Source organism: Cygnus olor, chromosome 1 (genome assembly GCF_009769625.2).
Source record: "Cygnus olor isolate bCygOlo1 chromosome 1, bCygOlo1.pri.v2, whole genome shotgun sequence".
NCBI lineage: Eukaryota > Metazoa > Chordata > Aves > Anseriformes > Anatidae > Cygnus > Cygnus olor.
In genome coordinates this window covers 168,897,625-168,920,884 of record NC_049169.1, presented here as the reverse complement: position 1 = coordinate 168,920,884, position 23,260 = coordinate 168,897,625, and the positions used below count along the sequence as shown (strand labels likewise).

The 23,260-nt window shown below is 37.6% G+C and overlaps 1 long non-coding RNA gene across 1 annotated transcript; it reads left to right on the top strand.

The window, feature by feature from the left end:
* Positions 1–496: 496 nt before the first annotated feature.
* On the top strand, positions 497–10,881 carry LOC121063537. The gene is made up of 3 exons (XR_005816050.1): positions 497–601; positions 8,303–8,305; positions 10,872–10,881. It is a non-coding gene; the product is annotated as an uncharacterized LOC121063537 (long non-coding RNA).
* The last annotated feature ends 12,379 nt before the right edge of the window (positions 10,882–23,260 follow it).

Sequence of the window (23,260 nt, the reverse complement as noted above, 5' to 3'; positions counted from 1 at the left end):
TAGCTCTTGATAAACCAGCAAAGGATTAGGCTGCTGTTTGTAAGACACATGCTATGTCACAGAAATTGGAACAAGTGCTGCAAAGTAATTGTACTTAAATTTGCAAATATCAGACTGCAATCATTTTGAAGTTTTGCAGTCTAAAGGGCTGTTGGAACTCAGCTGCCAAATTTGCAAAACATCTAGATAACAGGGGCCTCTCAGACCCCGGGAAGTGGATCAAACCAACCTCGTGGTTTGGACTGAGACCAAGGGTTCAGAGAGCATGCGTAAGAAGAAAAGGTTAAAAAGTTCAACTCTGATGAAGACATCTTACTTCATCCCAACGACCACCCGGACGACCACCAGAGAGTAATACGCAAGTGCAGAAGGACTGATAAGATAATTAGCATATGAAGCAGGGCTAGGCGGAGCTAAGAAATGAATATGCATAGATGTGTTGTGAAACAATGCATATGTAATATTTTAGGAGTTAAAAGAGAACTGGGTGAACAAATCGGATGAAGTTAGATTTGGGCAGGCATGCCCCTAACTTCCGGCGCCTAATAAAGCACCTTCTTATAATCACTTTGTGGATTATGTGTCTTCATGAATGCTAACAGTAACATAACAAGACATGCAGGAATTGTCACCTGCTTAAAGAACCGGAGCACGAGTTTTCTTTCAGAGACACTTAAAACACTAAGCATTTCTTCATAGTAGCTTTCGGGGATGACTTTACATGTTTTATTATACAAAAATAAATATTGTTTTCAGTTCCACTGTCCTGTTGGCTTCACGATGTCCTGTGTTCACTTTGCATATCTGATATATTCACATCTCACAAAGTTTATCTTATGTGTTCATCTTATTCATTTAACTACCTAGGGTAAAAAGGGTAATTATGTCAATGAGCAATAGGACGCAGAAGATGTCAATGGGGATATGTCTTGGACTTTCTTGTATTTTCTTTTTCTTTCTCCTTTTTTTTTTTTCTAACACACTTTTGTCTTGTCTTACAGCTTTAGCCATCAAAAGTTTTCATGTCAACGCTTTATCCTTGTTCTCAAACACAATTCCATTTTTTTTAATGGCTCTGTTTAGTCCTGTAATGTTGTTTTTGTCATTTTATTTCTTTTCTCAGTATCCACGTTCTTCAATTTCACACATAAAGTCCCCCAGACAATACAGCTTAAGTGGGACAGAAGTCCCACTTACCATAAAGAGCTCCTTATGCTATTCTTCAGATGGAATTCCAAGTTTGGGCCTGAGCTTGTTATGCCAGTCCATTACTATCTTCCTTCTAGTCTTGTTCTTCTCTTAATATTTTTAAACTCCCTCTTTTGGTTTCCTCATAGTTGGTATTTTAGTAATCTTGCCTCAGTGCTGCTCTGTCTTTTCAGCTTGCTGGCTGCTTGCTGTTTTTCTTTTTACTTATTGCAGCAGCTGTTCATGTGAATGATATGGTGTCCTGTAAATGCTAATCAGTGTTAAATATCTTATTTGCAGAATGTAAATTTTCCCCTAAACTGATCATTCTCCATTTCAAAGGCAGTGTTTTCAATCTGATGTTATTTATTTTTTTTAACGATCGATTTCTTGACTTTTTATTAATTTGCAAATTCACCTACAGACAGCCTCCTGCTTACCAGTGGAAATTAGAGAGTATCTGAAAAAAACTGCAGTAAATAAATGTTGAAATTCTCCACAGCATCTACTTGGGTGTACTATGTACGCAGCAAGCTAGAGCTAAATTCTGAGTCAGATCCTTGAAATTCTGCTGTGCTCCTAGGTGCATGCAGAGTATCCTTTGGTAGTTGCAACACTTTCAAAACAGAGTTTCATACTTAGTAAACAACAGGAATTTGCATCAGAACCTGCTTATCACTGTTTTATTTATGTATTAATTATTTTTATTTTCTCTCATATTTTCATTTTTTTTGTGCCTGTAATATTTCTAGTGAAAATATTTACTTAGTCACAGAACACATTAAAAGGTAAAGTTAAACAACTTTTTTTTTTCCTGTTTGGCACACAAGAATAAACTTTTTTTTTTTTTTTTTTTTTTTTAATTTTCTGCAATTATCTGTCTTACTTTTAATTTGAGGGCATCAATCAATATTTTGTGGTTATTTTGCTTAGTCTTGTAGTTCCATGGCAACTAGGAAATCTCCTTCTGTAATAAACAGCAACAATTGAAATCTAGTGTGACCTTCAACCTAACCAATGTCAATTTTCTCAGAGCTAAGAAGAATTTGTAGTATTGTACCCTTGGTTCTGGAAAACACTATTTAATTATACAATATACCTCAGTTTTTCTGGCATTCAAGGAATGATGTAGATTTCTCTTTTTACTTAGCACTTTAAAGGACATTGAAGGGTAGTTTCAAGTTTATTGATTTTATTTATTTTTTTTTTATTTTTTAATGCTATGATTGCAATTTGGAAGTTTTTCATTGATTTTTTAAAATATATAATTGCATGTCTATCACTGAAATTTCCACTACCTTGTGCTATTTATTGTCAATTACACCCATGTTAAGTGGGTATAAAATAAGTCCAATTTATTTGGTAGTTTATTCTCATGTTATACAGGTATAAATGATTACCATATAGAGCAAAAAAGCTGAATCTATTCTTTCATATTCAGAATATATTTAGTAATCATTATGGGCATTCATTTAAGTGGCTAACAAGCATGAAAATAGAAAAGTTACACATATTCTATTTAATAAGACTTAAAGACTGTGAAAAGAGAAATATATTACAAAAGTACTCTAGAGGTCAATACGTAAAAAGTTGGATGTTATGTCTGGAAAAGAAAAGACTGCATGGAGGAATTTGGGACAGACTGTTTAGTCAGAAGGTAATTAATGGACAGCAAGCACTGATATATAACTTGCAACAGTGAGCATATAAATAAAGTCTTTAGACAAATATTTGCAAGAAAAAGAAATGAGAGAGTACAAATGTTTGATGGACTTAGATAAGCCACAAAGTATTCTTTCATGCTGTAGTATTATTTTAGCAATGGAAAATATTTTCCCACTCACTCGAGCTAAATTAACCTATGAGTATGTAATTTATTTCCAAGAAAGATTTTTAAAAATAAAATAACTAAAGGTTCACTCCAGTATGGGTTCTTTAATATTTTTAATAAAAAGGCAGATTATATATATATATTTTATTCTCACTACTTATAGTGAAAAAAAATAGCATAACTACTTTTTTTCTTTTTTTTTTTTATTTTTTCACTACTTATAACCCTGCTCAAAACTCTGACAATTAATTTGACAACACAGTTAAACAAATTCCATCCTACAGCCATTTCCTAGGTAACCATCCACAGAAATAAATTGTACACAGTGGGAGACGAAAACATCCATGTTTTTTATGCCTTTCTGATCCAAATTTTGCCACCACTATTCATTTTGAATTTACTTATTACTAGTCATTTGTAGATGAAATCTGACTCTATGAAGTCTTAGGAAAAAGACATTGCCTTTTTATTAGCAAAGTATATAGAACAATGGGATCATGCTAAAACATGGAATTTTAAGTATATTAAAATAAAAATGGCAATCATAACTTTTTGCAGTTGACACAAATGCAAAGAGTTAAAAGAACAAACAAACAAAAACAAAACCGTCCACAAGTTAAATCCATGTATATTTCATGGTACTGACATATATCTTTCTAGTTTAATCATGAAGGGAGATTAACAGCATGCAAGGTCTGATCATATGTGAATATTCCACATAAGTTTTGCCTCGTTACTTGCAGAACACTCTTAGAATCATAAAATATCCAAATTGGAAGGGACTCACAAGGATAATTGAGTCCAACTACTGGGTCCCCAAAGGACCACCGAAAAAATCAGACCATGTGTCTGAGGGTGTTGCCCAAATGATTCTTGAACTCCAGCAGGTTTGGTACCATGACCACTATTCATTATACCTACAACTGGACTTCTCAAAAGACACTCCTATAGCTCAAACTACCAGGTTGACTCTACACATTTACCTTAAACTTCTGTATAGGCCATTACCAGTGTTGCTCCTCCCTTCAGCAGATCTAATTTTAGGTTTAACAAATCTGCTCTGAATGGGGTTTTTCTTTCTTTCCCTCTACCACCTTTCTCTGTACCTGGATTCTTCCGTACAGTACTGAAAAACAAAACAAAACAAACAAACAAAAAAAAAACAATAAAAACCTCAAATCCCCAAACCCAAAGTCCTTCCATCTTTTCAAAACTTCCATGCACAAGAAACCCCTGAGTACACTATTTCTTTACACGCAGGCCAACAAAAAGAAAAACAAAACAAAACAAAACAAACAAACAAAAAAAACAGCTCTTTCTTATGCACAAGTTACTGCTTGAAACTTAGGCTGAAAAACAAACAAACAAACAAACAAACAAACAAACAATAATGGTATCCTAATGCTGCAAATTGAAATGTCATTCAGAGAAACTGTCACCAAAGGAAAAATGTTATAGCTGAGGCTTGTGTAGCAGCTATTTTCTGGATAGAGGCAACTTTTAGGAATAAGTGAGTAATATTGACTTTGCTTTGAAGATAAGTGAAAATATGAGAGAGGGAGGAGGGATATTGAGAAGGGAGTACATGAGAAATATCTGACTCAAACCAGGAGAAAAGTTGTCCATTTTACCTTTGGTTGAGAAGACTGGGATTCCTTAGACCAAACCCTTCCTTCTCCCCCCTTCTATCTGCACAGGCTATTGCTTTCTGCTTAGGGAAGAGGAAAAGGCCTTGTGTTTGTGCATATCCTCCATTTCTCCTTCTTCATCTCATTCTCATCACTGTGGAAAGCAAAACAGAAAACTTCGAAGTCTCTCAGCCCTACTATCATGGTTTCTCTTTCTTTCTTGTGCTACTCATAGACTAAAAGCAGTGCTAATCCATCTTTGACCAGCCTCACAAAAATATTCAGGGGCTGTTTCTGGCATAGAGAAAAATTCTTTAACGAGAGTAGAGAGTAGGTTGGAGGGAGAAAGTAATCTCTGCAGAAAGGCTGGCAAGGATGTATAGAAAAGAGATCCTCATAATCCCTGACATCCCTCATTCCCCTGTGCCTTCAAACCCAATCAAAATATTTTAAACCTCTGTTGTATCAGAATCATCTGGAAATGCTGCTCATCTTACAAAGACATGTACTCAAAGCCCAATCCTCACTTTTCTGTTGTCATGATCATTTTCAGACTCATCTGTCCCATCTGTAATATTCAACCTAGTCGGCAATACTGAGAAGAACTAGGCAACTATACAAGTAGTAGATGAGGCAGAGAAGGTATTCTACATACAGTTGTGACTAGGGCCACAAAAATTGAACAGTTTAGAGAAGGTATTTTTAAGCAACAAATGAACTACACTTTTGTGTCCAATATATAGCATGCACTTAGTCACCATTTATGTTTCTAAGAAATGAGTACAGAAGCTGGCACCTACTACTCTCTTGGAGACCTACTATGAGGTCTGTAGAATATACTTGATAGTCTTATTTAACTAGATTTGGACTCTCATCCTTTTGAAATAATAATGATAATTTCCTATTTTTTTGTGTGCTTTTTTTTTTTTTTTTCTTCTCATCCTAGAAGTCCTACAAGTGTTTCTCATCCTACAAGTCCTACATGACTACTTCAGCTGAGTTCAAAACATGCTAATTATCCACATAAATTCAGGTTTGTTTGTTTGATAATTGAATCACTCACTCAATAAGAATACCAGGAATGTCACAAGAAAAGACTGCAGTGTGTTGACAGAAAGCACTTACAAATCAAACAGCAATTTGCCTGGTGTTTGGCTTAATATTCTTCTGTTATTTTAATCTAATTAATCTTACTGCTTTGATTCAGCAGAATCAATTTTCCCAGGTTGTTTATAAAGTTAATTGGAAAGTTCATGTATGATCTGAAGCTTCTGCATCTATTTCATCTTAATATCTATTTTAGTTACAGGTTTTGGCATACTCCTTTGCACATTTTCTTATGCACTTGATATTTCTAAAATATAAACATTAAAGAGAGAATTATAAATATAAAATATGCTCCAACTTTGATTTCTTTGGGCATTTTAATGTGGAAATATTTTATATTGTACGAAGTTGCAAATGCTTTTTCACTAACTCTCAATTGCATTATGGTAGTAAGTATATTTCTGACAACCATCTGCTTAGACCTTACTTGCTCCTAATAGGCCCTTTGAAATTAAAATAATGATAAAAGGAAGGAAGTTAAGATGAGAACTGCCAGTCAATTTAAGCTATAATTCTATGGTATGTTGTGGGGGTTGCTACCAATGCTACAGGAAGATACTATACAACAAAGTAAAACTAAAGCAATGTGTGTGCATTTATTACTGTATCAATAGATAAACAAATAGAATATAATGATAACTAGTTATAGTTTTAGAATGATAGAATCTAGTTATCATTTGATTCTATTTGTGTATCTATTAATAAATTATAATTATATCTAGTTATCATTAGTATATTTTCTTATAATAATCATACACATATATACATATATACATATATGCTTGTTTTCAACACTTAAAATACGTGTTGTGTATTTTGTTCCAATATGAACAAGTTGTTCAAGCTGTTCCAATACGAACATTTACAGATGCACATTTTATACATTAATAGAGTTTTCATCCTGTAAATTATTTTCTCAAATCCTGTTTGATTTTATGAGGGTATTAATTACATATCATTCAGTTTATTTCACCTCATTTTTCAAAATTTTAATATTTTGGGGCAGTTTTCCATGACAGCACATAAAAATAATGAGTGATAGTAGTAATATTATGAGCGTGACTAAATGTATCTAGAAATTCCCTTGTTTCAGTCTTTTAGAGGGTAAGAATTTTGCATAACTACTGACCCATGTCTGCACAGTGCATTCTCATTAATGCAATTCCTTGAACTTCAGCCAGTTGCAGGTGACTGATCTGCATAATCACTGTATATTTAATTCACTGTGGGAGTCCATGCCATGCGAACAATGTCCAATGTTATAAGAACAATAGGAAAAACTATCACTGTTGTAAACACATGATAAAACACACAGAATCTGTATAATCAAGCATAATGCAGTGTAGAAGTGACCCTTTAAAAAAGTTTCTGCCTTTTAGAAAGATCCTACTAGCTGTTGAAGACTAGATGCCATGAATGAAAAGCAGAGTATCAGTAAGGTGGGTTCTCAGTTCCATTAGCACAAATTTCAAATTAATTCAGTGCATGAAGAAAAAAAACATTTCTGATCATTCTTCAGTGGTGCCATATGTCCTATCTGGCCTCTGCGAAATGCCAGCTTTGGTGTATTTTATCATGTTCTTTTTTTTTTTTTTTTTTTTTTTTTTTTAATTCACAAGCCAATTATTGTCTTATCTATTGACTTTCAGCAGGAGTCTTTACAAGAGAGAGAGTCTTTGTCAGGTTCTGAGTGGAATAACTTCATGTTACCCACCTTTACGTATTTACATGAGTGGTTTGTTCTTCCCTGTTGTCACTTAATGAAACCGTCTAGTGTTCAATAACTGCATAGACAAATGTGTTATACAGAAAACCAGCAGCTCCTTTTGTGCTGTGAACAGCCAAGACTACCTGTGTGTAAATGTAGGCACTACTGTGATAAAAAAAAAAACTCTATAGGAGAAATGTTTGATTTCTTGGATCAGGCTTGGTTAGGATAGGCTTGATAATACACAGCTTCAATGTACAAGCTGGTCACACACTATACTTTATCTGAAAATATGGCAAGGAGTCTGGATCAACAAGCACAGCTCTGGCACTGCTGATCTCCATCTACCATGTGTTTAGACCTAGTTTCAGCTGCAGCTCCCAGGCTCTCACAGGTAACTATCAGAGGCTCCCAGCCTCCAGGCTGCTCTGCAGGGTACACCCACTCCTCTCTAAACCACCACTACCACTTTGCTGCTCCCTTTGTTTTTGAGAATCATGATGCTCTGTGGTGTTTGGATCAAGACCTTCCTGAATTTGCTCAACCACAGTGCCATACAGGTTTTACTGTCTATATTTGTGCACAATCCAAAAGCACGCTCCTTCCCAAGAAAGCCTCTGCAGTACTCCCTCTGCAGTATTGCTTCTTGTTTTGCACTGGTCTCTTTCTGAAGTTTAAAATTTTAAAGCCCAATCTACAATGTAATGGTATTATTGATTAATTTTCCTGAAACAAGGATAGAAGTGAATAAATAAAAAATAAAAATAAAATAAAAAAAAACCTAGGTAAATAAAAATTAGGCAAAAAATGTGGATCCTGGTTGAACATACCATATTCCAGTTTGTATAAGATATACTTAATAAAACATAATATATTTCTCACTGAAATATGGACTGGAACAAGAGACTTTGTCTTTATTAGGAAATTAAACAGCTGTGAGAAAATGTAACTAGCTTACTGGATACTTGAACCTGACCACCAATAGCTATTAAATTGCAAAAAGGGTCCTGGGCTGGTTTTGTCCCGAGCCTGACAGCACTCCTAAATTATTTCCAGATAAAACTTGGCAGTTACCACAGACCATCATTCCTGATACATATTTGGATATGGCCATCTAGTTAGTTACAAATGATAGGGTAATTTAACATTATGCATACAGACAGTTATGTAATAAGTTTGTAATCTTACTGCCAGATAAAGGTTATAAACCTGTTTAATTTGCTACTTTAGATGTACACTGAGTCTCTGCCAGCAGTTTGCAACTAGGTTATAGAGTTCTTTTCTTTTTGCTTGTGTGTATTTTAATATTTTAAGTAACTGGCAAGAAGCTGAACAAGAAGACTTAATTCTTAATACATTTCAACACAGAGAGCATCTGGGACATATGAGAGTTGGTATTGAGGAAAAAAGGAGCAGTTCATTTGCTGAGGCCACCACCTCACTGTGGTGCAGGTGCAGAGATCCAGGGGATGGCCCTTCCTGTGAATTTCATGAAGTTCAACAAGGCCAAGTGCAAGGTCCTGCACCTAAGCCGGGGAAATCCCAAGCACAAATACAGGCTGGGTGGAGAATGGATTGAAAGCAGTTCTGAGGAGACAGACTTGACAGTGTTGATGGATGAAAAACACCACATGAGATGGCATGTGTGCTTGCAGCCTAGAAGGCCAATCACATCCTGGGCTGAATCAAAAGAAGCATGACCAGCAGGCCAAGGGAGGTGATTCTCCTCCTCTGCTCTCCTATTCTGACTCACCACCTAGAGTACTGCACTCAGCTCTGGAGCCTCCAACATAAAAAGGACATGGATGTGTTGGAGTGAGTCCAGAGGAGGGCCGTGAGAATGATGAGAAGGTTGGAGCACCTCTCCAGTGAAGACAGGCTGAAAGGGTTGGGGCTGTTCAGCCTGGAGAAGAGAAGGTTCTGGGGGAGAACTTAGAGCATCCCTTCAGTACCAAAAGATGGCCTACAAGAAAGTTGTGGAGGGACTCTTTATCAGGGAGTGTAGTGATAGAACAAAGGGTAACAGCTTTAAACTAAAAAATTTAGATTTAGATTAAATATAAAGAAGAAATTCTTTATTCAAACAGAGGGTGGTGAGGCACTGGAACAGGTTGCCCAGAGAGGTTGTGGATGACCCATCCCTGGAGGTGTTCAAGACCAGGCTGGATGAGGCCCTGGGCAACCTGATCTAGAGGGTGGAATCCCTGTCCATGGAAGGTGGGTTTGGAACTGGGTGATCTTTAAGGTCCTTCCGACCCAAGCCATTCTATGATGATTATTATTTCAGCTGATGGATATCTAAGGGTTCTTTCATTGTCCTACACATGAAAGAATGGCATCATGTGCTATTTGAGATGTCTTTGGCTAACACTCTAAGCTAAGGTTGGAAGATGCGCAGGACGAGGAGAAGTCCATTTTAAGGTGTATCATATGGCAGTAGATGACATCTACTATTCATCAAGCAACTTGCTCTTGACAGTCAGTAAAGTCTTGATTGCTATTCAAGTGAGAAGATATTTACTTTAAGATATGAGAAATGCAAGATAAATATATTTGTCAGACCTCGATTAAATATAGAAACTTACACAATTCATCTTTAGACATCTAAATTTGACTCCCAACTGAAATGTCTGCAGCAAACATTGCATAAGCACAAAGAGTATATTCTTGAGGGAGGATTTATAAGCCAGCCCTGGAAATCAGTGGATATACTGAAGTATACACAGGAAACAAGGAATTTAAGAGGTTATCCATATGAATCTGGGTATGGCTGTGCTTGAATGAATAGCAGAATCTGGAAAAGGGAAAATTTGCTGTGATCAAGCCATAGAAGTTAAACGTTGAAGCTTACCTAAATTCTTGATTAGATCATATTCAAACTCAAGTGTCTACCTCATGGCTGCTCTCTGACTAGAGAAAAAGATAGTGAAACAACTTTTCCACTGGGAAACAAACCAGACCAAGTCAAGTGGTATTACTTAGGAGGCCTGCTGATATGAACACTATAATATAACTTAGAGTCCCAAAAGATGTCCTATCTTAAATAGAACAGAACAGTTGTTAATAACTAATCAGTGGGGAGATCTGACTCAGGTTCATGCTCAAATGAATTCTTAGTAACAGTGACAAGTTGTAATGGATATACCTTTAAACTGTTGTAACCCATGATTTGATTTGTATGTTATAGGAAGCACTATAGCAGAAAACACCTGAAACAACAGAGGACAAGCCTCACAAGAAGCACTGCAAGTACAGCAGTGATGCTTCCTGAGTTTTCTTTGGTGCCCAGTAACTCCACATAGCACACTACCTCTCCTGTCCTAAGCAACCACTGTAACAAATAGAACCCAAGTCTTGGACTAAATTAACTCAGTGGTCATTTTATAGACATTTTATGGACAATTTACAGTGGTGACCCATAGACTATGGGATTGATATCTGTGTATTAATCCAAGGATGAGAAGGAGGGGAAGGGGTTAATGAGGAGGTATTGGATGGTGTGGGAATGAGCATGGTGTAAATGGTATGAAATAAGGGGTGGACTATATTGGTTTTGTCTGGGATTAAGTTAATTTTCATATGGTGCTGTTTGGGATTTTTGATGAAAACGGTGTTGGTAATACACCAATGTTTAACTGTTGCTGAACAGTGCTTGCACAGCACCAAGGTTTCTCACACTGCCCTGCCAGTGAGGAGACTGGGTGGTGCACAAGAGGCTGGGAAGGGACACAGCCGGAACACATAACCCAAACCAGCCAAAAGAATATTCCATACCAGATGATGTCATGCACAGCAATAAAATCTGAGAGAGAGAAAGAAGAAGGGGTGACATCTGAAGTTATGTTTTTTTGTCTTTCTAAATCAACAAATTACACATGATGTGAAGCCCTGCTTTTTTGAAAATGCCTAAAAATCTGTCTGCAGATTGGAAGTACTGAATGAATTTCTTATTTTGCTTTGTTTGCCTGTGTTGTTTTTGCTTTACCTATTAAACCACCTTTATCTTAAAGCAGAAGTTTTATCAATTTTACCTTTCCAATTCTCTTCCCTATCCCACTGGGGGAAAGTGAGTAAGCAACTCTATGGGGCTGAGCTGTCTACTGAGATTAACCCACAACATGTGTAGTAGAATCATGAATAGATCCAAAGTATGTACTATAATCACCATAATCACCACTAAAACCACTCATTTATAGGATGAGATTTCTTCATTGACGTTTCCATGGAGTCCTTTCTCCATGCACTTAGTGGTGAATGTTATATAATCAAAGATGGGATAAACTATTCATCCTGCAAAACTAGAAGTGATTGTAGCAATTGTCATTTCTTGTTTCCAGCACAGGTAATGATAGGAAAAGAAATTAAAAAAAAAAAAAAAAAAAAAATGAGCACCTGCACTATTAACCAGTTATTAAGCTTTAGGAGGTTTTCTCACTCGGGTCACCCAGATCATCTTGACAGAAGCTAGCCACAATATCACCATCATAAAGTTATGAATTGAAATAAGGGTGGAATTTAGTAAAACCCTTAGTAGACATCTAAGCAACAAATTTTATTCACGTGTAATTATTTACATGTAATTATTTCTAATAAAAGAGAGTTAGACTTACTAAAAGTCTATCACAAGAGAAATATCAAGTACATCACCGAATTGTGGGTGACAATGTTTGAAAGTCCAAAGATTTTTGATATGCTTCTTTCTCTTTCCCTAATTTTACCACAACAGAGCAATCAAAGAGAAAATACATCAGCAAGCCTATGAAAATCTAGTTTAACATGAAAAGCTAGCAGCCATTTTTTTCAGGCTGACCAGAAAATCATGGAAATTTATTCTAGGTCATATAATAATATAATCATAAAATGGCCCGGGTTGGAAGGAACCTCAAGGATCATCTGGTTCCAACTCCCCTGCCATAAGCAGGGACGCCATCCACTAGAGCAGGTTGCTCAGGTCCTCATCTAACCCGGTCTCGAACACCTCCAGGGATGGGTCATCCACAACCTCTCTGGGCAACCTGTTCCAGTGCCTCACTACCCTTACAGTGAAGTATTTCCTCCTAATGCCTAGTCTAAATCTATCCTCTTTTAGTTTAAGACCATTCCCCCTTATCTTGTCATTATCTACACAAGTAAAGAGTCCTTCTCCATCCTTTTTATAAGCTCCCTTTAAGTATTGAAAGGCTGCAATGAGGTCACCCTGGAGACTTCTCTTCCGTAGGCTGAACAGCCCCAGATCTCTCAGCTTTCTCAGGTCAGTGGAAGATGATAAAATAGTTATACTGAATGACGCTGCAGTCAGCTATTTTGGAACAATATGAGTAGCAGACCCAAATGCAAATGTAAAGTCATTTCCAAATCATAATCAATTGAAATTAAATTGTCTGACTGCTGATTTGCAGCCCTTCATAGTATGTTAATTTATGTTATTACTGCACAGAAAAGCAGCTGTTATTGCAACTTTCTATGTTCTGTAATGCACCGTCCTAGAGCCATGTAAAAAAAATCACAGAAAGCAACAGCCAGATATGCATATTTTGTACTTTGCTGTGATATTTTGTGCATCATGCTGTTATGTTCTGCAACTCAGCATGAAAAGATATCCCTTTCTTAGAGGGAAAAAATAATAGGTTGGAAGAGACCTCCAAGATCACCGAGTCCAACCTCTGACCTAACACTAACAAGTCCTCCACTAAACCATATCACTAAGCTCTACATCTAAACATCTCTTAAAGACCTCCAGGGATGGTGACTGAACCACTTCCCTGGGCAGCCCGTTCCAATGCCTAACAACCCTTTCGGTAAAGAAGTTCTTCCTAATATCCAACATAAACCTCCCCTGGCACAACTTTAGCCCATTCCCCCTCATCCTGTCACCAGGCACATGGGAGAATAGACCAATCCCCACCTTGTTACAACCTCCTTTAAGGTACCTGTAGAGAGCGATAAGGTCTCCCCTGAGCCTCCTCTTCTCCAGGCTGAACAACCTCATGCTCCCTCAGCCTCTCCTTGGAAGTTTTGTTCTCCAGACCCCTCACCAGCTTTGTTGCCCTTCTCTGGACTCGCTCAAGCACCTCCATGTCCTTCTTGTAGTGAGGCGCCCAAAACTGAACACAGTACTCGAGGTGCGGCCTCACCAGAGCCGAGTATGGGAGAGAGAGAGAGAGAGAGAAAAAAAAAAAAAAAAAGATAGAAAGTTCCAGTTAGTACTTAGGTGTCAAGTTCCTGAGACCACCTATAGGCAGACAACACTTCCTGGCTTCACCTCAGACCTGACTTGTCATGTCACATTGGATGTTCACCAGTCTGTTGAAATCCTGGCCTGTTTCCTTTTGCTCAGCTGTCATGGGACAGTGATCTTGCATTTGTTGAAGGCACAATTTGTACTTTGGCCACCCTTGGCTGCTGGCTCACATCTCCTTGCAGAGTATCTCTGCTGCTTATATGCCTGGACAATTGGAATCATAGAATATCCTGAGTTGGAAGGGACCCATAAGGATCATTGAGTCCAACTCCCGGCACCACAAAGGTCTACCCAAAAATTCAGACCATATGACTAAGAGCACAGTCCAAATCCTTCTTAAACTCCATCAGTCTTGGAGCTGTGACTACGTCCCTGGGGAGCCTGTTCCAGTGCTCAATAACCCTCTTGGCGAAGAAACTCTTCCTGATATCCAGCCTGAACCTACCCTGTTGTACCTTGACACCATTCTCTCGGGTTCTATCACTGGTCACTAAAGAGAATAGATCGGCCCCTCCTCTCCCCCTTGTGAGGAAGCTGTAGACCATGATGAGGTCTCCCCTCAGCCTCCTCTTTTTCCAGGCAAGAGAAAAAGTCTGTAGAGAGGAAGACTTTTCCTTTATTGAGGAGTATCAGGTTAGAGATCATTTAGGCAAACCTGGCACCCACAAATCCATGGGCCCAGATGGCATGTACACGAGTGCAGAGGGAAATGGCGGATGTTACTGCTAGCCACTCTCCATCATCTTTGAAAGGTCATGGAGAACAGGAGAGGAGCCTGAGGACTGGAAGAAAGATCAGGTCACTCCAATCTTCAAAAAGAGCAAGAAGGAGGACCCAGGAAACTACAGACCAGTCAGCCTTACTTCCATCCCTGGAAAAGTGATGGAAAAGCTCATCCTGGAGGTCATCTCCAAACATGTGGAGAAGAAGAAGGTGATCAGGAGTAGTCAGCATGGATTCACCAAAGGGGAAATTATACTTAGCCAATCTGAAAGCCTTCTATGATAGAGTGACTGCGTGGGTAGGTGAGGGGAGAGGAGTGGATGTTGTGTACCTTTACTTCAGCAAGGCTTTTGACAATCTCCTACAACATCCTGATGGGTAAGCTCAGGAAGCGTGCAGGAAGTGGCACACTTATACTGGCAAATATATTGAAAAGCACAGATCCCTTCAAAAAGTCTTGTGAGACTCTAGAAGACTTTAGTTTTTGTTTTCGTTTGTTTCTTTTTTGTTTCATTTTTATTGTGTTGTTGTTGCTTCCAATTTCATAAATCTTTTTCTGAATTTTAGGCCTGTTGCTTCCTAATATAAAATTCCTAGTAATGGAGAGCAGATTATTCTTCTCCCACAACTTTTTAAATACTTGAAGTCAGTTTAGTTTGTCTCTGTTTAGTACTGTTTTCCAAGGTAAGCAGCTCTAATTCCTTTATGGAGTAAAATTTCAAGAGGCTCATTTTTTGTTGCTCTTTCAGAAATTGGACCTGCCTATACATAGCAGTAAAGTGAAATTCGAAAGTGAAATTCCGAAACTGCATATGATATTCTGGCTGAGGCTTCATTAATGAGAGGAAAGAAAAAAAAAAAAAAAAAAGAAGAAAAAAAAAGTCCTTCTTAATGTATCATATAGGCTATTCTCTAATTTACATCTCTAGGTACAGTGATCAGTACTTGTAATAGTTTATTAGTTGATTCTGCCTAAATGTAGAACCTTAATTTTTCAGACAATTTTTCCAATTCATCAACCTACTGTACTTCAATTCATCAATTCTGTACTTCAATCTGAAGACTATCATTCCAGTTTGGAATTGGTTGCAAATGTAACATTCTTACATTTATATTGTTATTGACAAGAGTGATCCAAGACAGACCACTTGTAACTGACAGAGAAAATTCCTTTTTCAGTGGAGCTTTCAAGTTATTTTTTTTTAGATGGCTTCAACTAGACCATGTATTCATACCTTAATTATTAAATTACATTAAATACTTTTTAAAATTTTTTCTAAGGTAGCTTCTTGTACCACAGAAAACCATATGTGAGTACATGAAATGATAGCTTTTTGGGAATCTAGCAGAATGTCTTTAAAAAATTCCCATGTCTCACAGAAAATGTCTGTTCCCAGGAATATACATTACATTTGGTTTAACTGCTGAATATTGTCCTTTTCTGAAATTCTAAATATTCATTGGTCTCTATTATATTCTGTTTGCATAAATTAAGTATAACCAGATCATGATCTCTTTTAGTCATGCAATAAATAATTTGTGGATCAATTTATCTGAACCATAAAGTTTAAAACTTAATAACTCTTATCTCTGTAGAGAAATCACTCTGTTTTATTCTAAGACATTGCAATTTTATAAACTCCAGCATGTTTTGCAATGTCTTCCTGAGCTGTATAATGAACATCTCATGAAAGACAGTCATGAAAACAAAATTTTTCTTCCTATACATTTTAAATGTAAATTTTTTCTCTAGTGATATCAGATGATGCATTAACATGGCTTTGGTAATAAACCAAAGAAAGTCACGTTATGAGTTTGTATATTGATGTGTTCAATTTTTAATTGGTATCAAGTCTCAAGATTATTATTATTTTATTTTATTTTTTTTTTGGTACAGCACTTAATACCTTGCTTGACAGTCCTTCTCTCCAGTCTAAGAGAAAGAAAAGTACAAAATCTATTAACAGTAGACAATGTGGAGGAGGAAACCTTATTTTGTGGAGGTAGGCAACCATTTTATATGTATGCAAACATTCTTCCTCAAGGTCAGAGAAAAGGGTTTTGTTTTATTTCATTTTATTTACTAGTACAGATTTAAACATAAAAAATGAATGGAAGTATCTATTTTTTTCTGTTTCAGTACTCCAGTCATAAAAGGCATCCTGTTTAGTTGCAGTAAAACCAGCAGAACCTCATGCCTAACTACTTGTACTTCTCTTGCTTGTTCTCTCAGTTCTTGTCATTTGTATGTAGTCAGCTACAATGTTTTCTTTCTATTGTGCGTCAGTATTAACAAGTATTGTCATATTTATTTATTTATTTATAGAGTTCTTATGGACATACAACAATACATCATGCTTCTAGTACTATAAGGACCCACTTCTCCTTCCATTGAACCTATTGGTAAAAGACAATTTCTCTGAAGTGTGAGAAAAATCAAGTTTTAAGCTCAGAGCCGGCCGAAGAATATAAAAGGATGTATGACACCGTCTCCTTGGTCAATGACAGCCAAAACGGATTCACTATTTATTTTTAATTGAATGAATGTTAAGAGCTAAAATACTGCAAGTTAGAACACATTTCATTCTCACACAATTAGTAGGAACAACTGTATTATGACTATCTTTCCAGGAGTCAGAAAGGCTTTCTGCACATTCTTACTAGTACTTTTAGTATAAAATGTTTTATTTTGAGTATGTGTATATATAAAATAAAGTTATCTTATGTCTTTCAAATAAGTCATTTAACTGTGACTCAGGCCCTGTATCTAAAATAGAACCATATTCCATCCTTAGTCACTAATCACTAATTGCTTTGGTGTTGAAACATATCAATAAAAAGAATGCTGACTGAGTCAGTTAATAGACAGAGAAATATTTTCCTAGCAGAAATAAATCACATCAGTATATAGAGTACCACAATGATTTGTTCTGCCCATCTACTATTTCATTCCCCCACTGCATAGACAGCCTGTCTGCATACAACCACAAGAAAAAGATCATTATTTCTACATTAAGTAACAGTATGAAGAGTAATGGGACTAATAATAAAAAACATAATTAGATATAAAAGGTATTTGTAAGGCTTTTGGCATCAGAGGTGGAATTCCCTTCTTGCCCCAGAACAGCTGATCCAACCAAGGTATATACTTATCATATGATTAAAAATCTGAAATTCTTTGTATTTTATCAAATCAGCACAAAGTGCATGGCTAACAAATTCATTACGTGTGACTTTGTTAAATGTAGAAATGGAATTCAAGCTGGAAGTCCTAGGACTGTAAATATATAATTCTGGGGGAAAACAGCATAGGAATGCTGCTTTAGAACTATCACAAGTTTACTGCTGCTTCTAACAAGAATTTAGTTTCACTGTGTTGCTTCAGGATTTGGGAATTCTGGGTATGTGGGAAATATTGCAACGGATTTTTTTTTTTTTTTTTTTTTTTTTTTTTTTTTTTTTCTTTTTCCTGTTATTTGTTTGAAAACACTGGATTTAAGAAGCATTTAGTATTTCAGTTCTTTGGATAACATCAATTTTGCACCAGACCAGTTTGAAAGTTAAATGAACAATGTAATATATTAAAATGAAGTACAACTCATATCCAACATAGGTCCATAGATGGAAATTTAATCTTACAGAATATTCAAATAATCTAAATAACAAATTTGGAAACCTTATAACGCAATGTTGGACAATGTCTTCCTGTTGAATTAGGGTAATTTTTCCAAATATATTTTATGCTATTAATTGTGCACCTTCTCAACTGATTTGCAGCTGTAAGCAGTAATAAATGAAAAAGCATTAGTCTAGCCCATGAAAAAGACTAAATTTGGAGGCTAAATTTATCTCTTGTGCATTTAAACAGCCAAATTCGTTAGGCAACCAGGATAATTTTCCAAACATTTTGAGAATCAGTCCTGTATGTCTCTTAGCTTTTCACCAATTCGAGAATAACACATAGAAATAGACTTGCTCTAATCAATCAGGGCACAGAGTAACTAAACTGCTATTGATGCATACCTGTATAGATTTTTCCTTAGCTATGTGTTTCTCTACACATTGGTTGGTTGAGTTTATCTGATTTACATAATCACTGTACAGTTATTTCTCAATAGTTCAGGCTGTTCAAGCTGTTTACCATCAATAAAGATGCAGCCTCATCTTCTCTTTCTTTCCAACTGATGTAGAAAAACTCTAAATTTTATGTGAAAGAATAGAATAAAATATGCCAAAAATCAAAGAAAATGGAGCTGCCAAGCAGCTGAAAGGAAAACTGTATTAAAGAATTTGATTCACTGGATTATTCCTATTTCCATAAACATACCCCTCCCCATCCTAATCTTTATCTTGTGCAAGCAGGTCAACAACGTTCTTGTCCTCACAAGAATTGTAACATTTTATTTATTTTTTCCTAGCCTCATTGGGAGAATCCCATTCCATCCCTTCTGTCTAGTAACATATGCAGTTATTCTGACGAAAGAAGACCTTTGCAGATGAATGGGAACTGGAAGAAAAGGGATAAGAAATAGAAAGAGCAATGTGGGAAGTATTTAGTAAAATGAAGGTTTGGAGAAATGTAGTGGAAGGTGTACATCAAGGGTAATTAAGATGCCTCTATATTTTTAAATTCAGTTAATGTTTGGTCCATTTATATCATTTATCTTCGAATACATCTTCATCCGTATTTCACTTAGTAACTTTCCACTGTCACCAGATTCACTACTACTTGAGTATTCTTGTATAGTTTGTCTCATTTAAATTTGTACTGAGATTAATCTGTGATAATTTCATGAAATTTAAGGCTAGAATGGTTCAATGGCTTATTAGTATAATTTATTTTCTATTAAATCATGATTCAATTCATGTAAGAAACCTGCATTTTCAAATGCTTTTTGTTATTAGTAAAACTCTTCGGGTGTTAAGAGACAAAATTCTGATTTTAATTTTGGGGGTGGGGAGCACACAGGGGGACCTCAACTATTGCTTTTAATTGCAATTTTTATTGCTGTCGTAGAGTGCACAGAACAGGGACAGAATCAAAGGGTGGTAAAATCTGATGATTTCCTTATTGCAAACACTCACAGTAACTGTCTAAAATTCCAGTGTTAGTGTTCATTGATCCCAAGCAACTGACAGATAAGAAGGCATTTCAGGTTAAAAAATGAAATCAAAGTGTAAGTTTGGATAGAGATTTATTTGTACAGCTTATCACAATTGCTTGTAATTCACCATGGAACACAATGCAAATAAGTTCTTCCTGATTTAGTTCCTTACTGACATTACAGAAAAATCAAATTAAATTGCTTCATCACTGCTGCCCTAGGCCTTCTACTCCAGAGGACTTATATTGCCTTCTAAATTCAATGGGGTTTAGACACTGATTATCTGGGCATCTAGTCTGTAGTTCCTCATTTCTTCTTACAGTATTTATGGTACTGAAGCCTAAATAAACATTTAATGGTAATTGAATATATTATTTCCACTGTACTTTTTCTAACTAGTTATTATCTCTTGCACTTCACTCATATATTTCAGCAGTGGTTGCTGTTATGAGAATTTAGAAAAGACTACTAGCTTACAAATATGCCTCAGATTTCCCCAGTTAGATCATATTGTGGTTTTTTTTTTTTTTTCTTTACTCTTAATCATCCTTCACAAATATTGAAGTACATTTCTTAAGAGAATACTTTCCTAAATCATTCAGATGTATGAGTCAATCTATAAAGATGATTGTCTGTCTTGTCCAGATGTGGCATTTCATTTTCGAAAATGTGGCTTTTTTCCTCATAAGAAAAGTTGCTGTTTCTCTTACTTAGAAAGAAAGAAAAAAATAAAAAAAAAAAAAAAGAAAAAGAAAAAGAAACAAACAAACAAAAAACACTATCAAGTTTGTAAGACTAAGGTCCTGCTAAATACTTACACAGGTCAAAAGCCATCAAGTCAGAGAGCAATGCTACCTATCTTTTCTTCCTTTTCCAATTCAACAGGTATTTACCATCTTTCTGATCTCCTGGTAGCAATGATTTCCCACTTATTTAATCTTCATTCTTTCCACAGTATATTCTATCTGTTGTATTTATGATTTAATTTATTCTTTTGATCTATGCAATAATAGTTTGTGGACTAGTTTGGAGGAAAGTTTCAACAATATTTTCAGATGCAATGGGGAATAACTCTTACTTGTCTCATTATTCTTTGCTTTCTCAATTACTTAATTAACATCTTGGTCCTGAAGTACAGTCTTAATCCCCTTCATCTTCTGTCTGCTCAAGAAACAACACATAATAGATATTATATCAAAAGTCTTCACTGAATTACTCCATTTCTCAGAACGTCTTGCATGGAAATGTATTTTCAGTTGGTTTGAATAGTAGCTTTCTGACCTACATATTATGGTTCAAAATCAGAGAAATGCATGTATCTGCACAACCTGTATTGAACATTATGAGGTAACAACATTTATAAGTAAGGTGGGGAGCTGGGGGTCAGTATCTTCTCGCAACTAGTGATAGGACTAGAGGGAATGGCCTCAAGTTGTGCCAGAGGAGGTTTAGGTTGGAAATTAGGAGAGATTTCTTCTCAGAAAGGGTAGTTAGACATTGGAATGGGTTGCCCAGGAAAGTGATGGAGTCACCATCCCTGGGGGTGTTTAAGGAAAGGTTGGACGTGGTGCTTAGGGACATGGTTTAGTGGGTGACATTGCTAGTAGGGTGATGTTTGGCCCAGATGATCCTGAAGGTCTTTTACAACCCTAATGATTCTATGATTCGATGGTAATGTTAAAAAGCTCTAGCTTATGTGCAGAAGGTATCTGAACTACCCATTACAATAAGTAAATATCCTTATTCCTGTTGTTGTTCTTGGAGTTCCTGTTTTATTTCACTGTAAAGTGCCTCTCTAGCATTTAATGTTGCATGTATTATTATTAAATATTTCAACAACTAATAAAGTTTATGTTCAATGTGTAGTGGGTTTAAGTGGCAAGGTTTTGGTAGCTGGGGGGCCATTGGGGTACGTTCTGCAAGAAGAATCGAAAAGCAGACCCATGTTAGATAAGGGCCCCGCCGCTGGCCACAGCTGAGCCAATAAGCGATGTTGTTTGCACCTCTGTGAGAGCAGATTTAAGAAAGAAAAAACAAAACAACAACAAAAACTGCTGGGAAACAGCAGCTGGGAGAGAGAGGAGTGAGAAACAGCCTTGCAGGTGCCAAGGTCAGTGAAGAAGGAGGGCAGGAGGTGCTCCAGGTGCCGGAGCAGAAGTTCCCCTGTGGCCTGTGGTGAGGACCATGGTGAAGCAGGCTGTCCCCCTGCAGCCCAAGGTGTACCATGGTGGAGCAAGGTCACAGAATCACAGAATCATCTAGGTTGGAAGAGACCTCCAAGATCACCGAGTCCAACCTCTGACCTAACACTAACAAGTCCTCCACTAAACCATATCACTAAGCTCTACATCTAAATGTCTCTTAAAGACCTCCAGAGATGGTGACAGAACCACTTCCCTGGGCAGCCCATTCCAATACCTAACAACCCTTTCAGTAAAGAAGTTCTTCCTAATATCCAACATAAACCTCCCCTGGCGCAACTTTAGCCCATTCCCCCTTGTCCTGTCACCAGGCACGTGGGAGAATAGACCAACCCCCACCTCGCTACAGCCTCCTTTAAGGTACCTGTAGAGAGCGATAAGGTCTCCCCTGAGCCTCCTCTTCTCCAGGCAGAACAATCCCAGCTCCCTCAGCCACTCCTTGTAAGACATGTTCTCCAGACTGCTCCCTGTTCTCCATTGCCTGCTCCCCTGGCCCTGACACTGTTCCCCCTGGCACACCTCTAGCGAGCCTTATTCCCTCCCAGTCCCCATCCCCCTTCCTACCTAGTTTAAAGCCTTCTCAATGAACCCTGCCAGCTCCTGCGCTACTGTCCGTTTTCCCCCTAGAGACAGGTGGGACACATCTACAGTTAGCAGACCGGGTGCCGAGTAAAGCACCCTGTGGTCAAAAAAAAACCAAAATTTCTGTGTTGGCACCAGCCTCTGAGCCATGTGTTCATCAGGTGGGCTTTCTGAGTCCTCTCTGTACCCCTCCCTGCCACTGTAGGGATGGAGGAAAGCACGACCTGCACTCCGGCTCCATCTACTAATCATCCCAGTCCCCTAAAGTCCCATTTGATAGCTTTCAGGCTTCTCTCTTCAGTATCATCCCTGCCAGCCTGGACTATCAAAAGAGGATAATAGTCAGAGTGGCGAACCAGATTAGGAAGCTTTCTGGCAGTGTCCCTGACCCTGGCCCCAGGGAGGCAGCAGACTTCCCTATGGGTAGTGGCAGGTTGACAAATACGGCCCTCTGTTCCCTGCAGCCCGTGGAGGAGACCACAGTGGATCAGACAGACCTGCGCTGATGGAGGCTGCGGCCTGTGGAGGACCCCCACTGGAACAGATTCCAAGCCGGACCTGTAGTCCGTGGAGTGGAGCCCACGCAGGAGCAGGTGACCTGGCAAGAGCTGCCACCCGTGGGGGACCCAGGTTGGAGCAGTGTGATCCTGATGGTTGGACCCTGTGGTACGGACCCATATTTGGAGCAGTTCTTGAAGAGCTGCTGCCTGTGGGAAGCCCACGCAGGATCAGTTCGGGAAGGTCAGCATCCCATGGGAAGGACCCCACGGTGGAGCAGGGGCAGAGAGTGACCACGAAGGAGTGGTGGAGACGAAGTTCTACAGACTGACAGCAACCCCAATTCCCCCGTTCCCCTGCACTGCTTGGGGGGAGGAAGTGAAAGAGGGTGGATAAGGGGAAGGTATTTTTGGTTTCTTTCCTTTGTTTCTCGCTTCTCTAGCTTGTT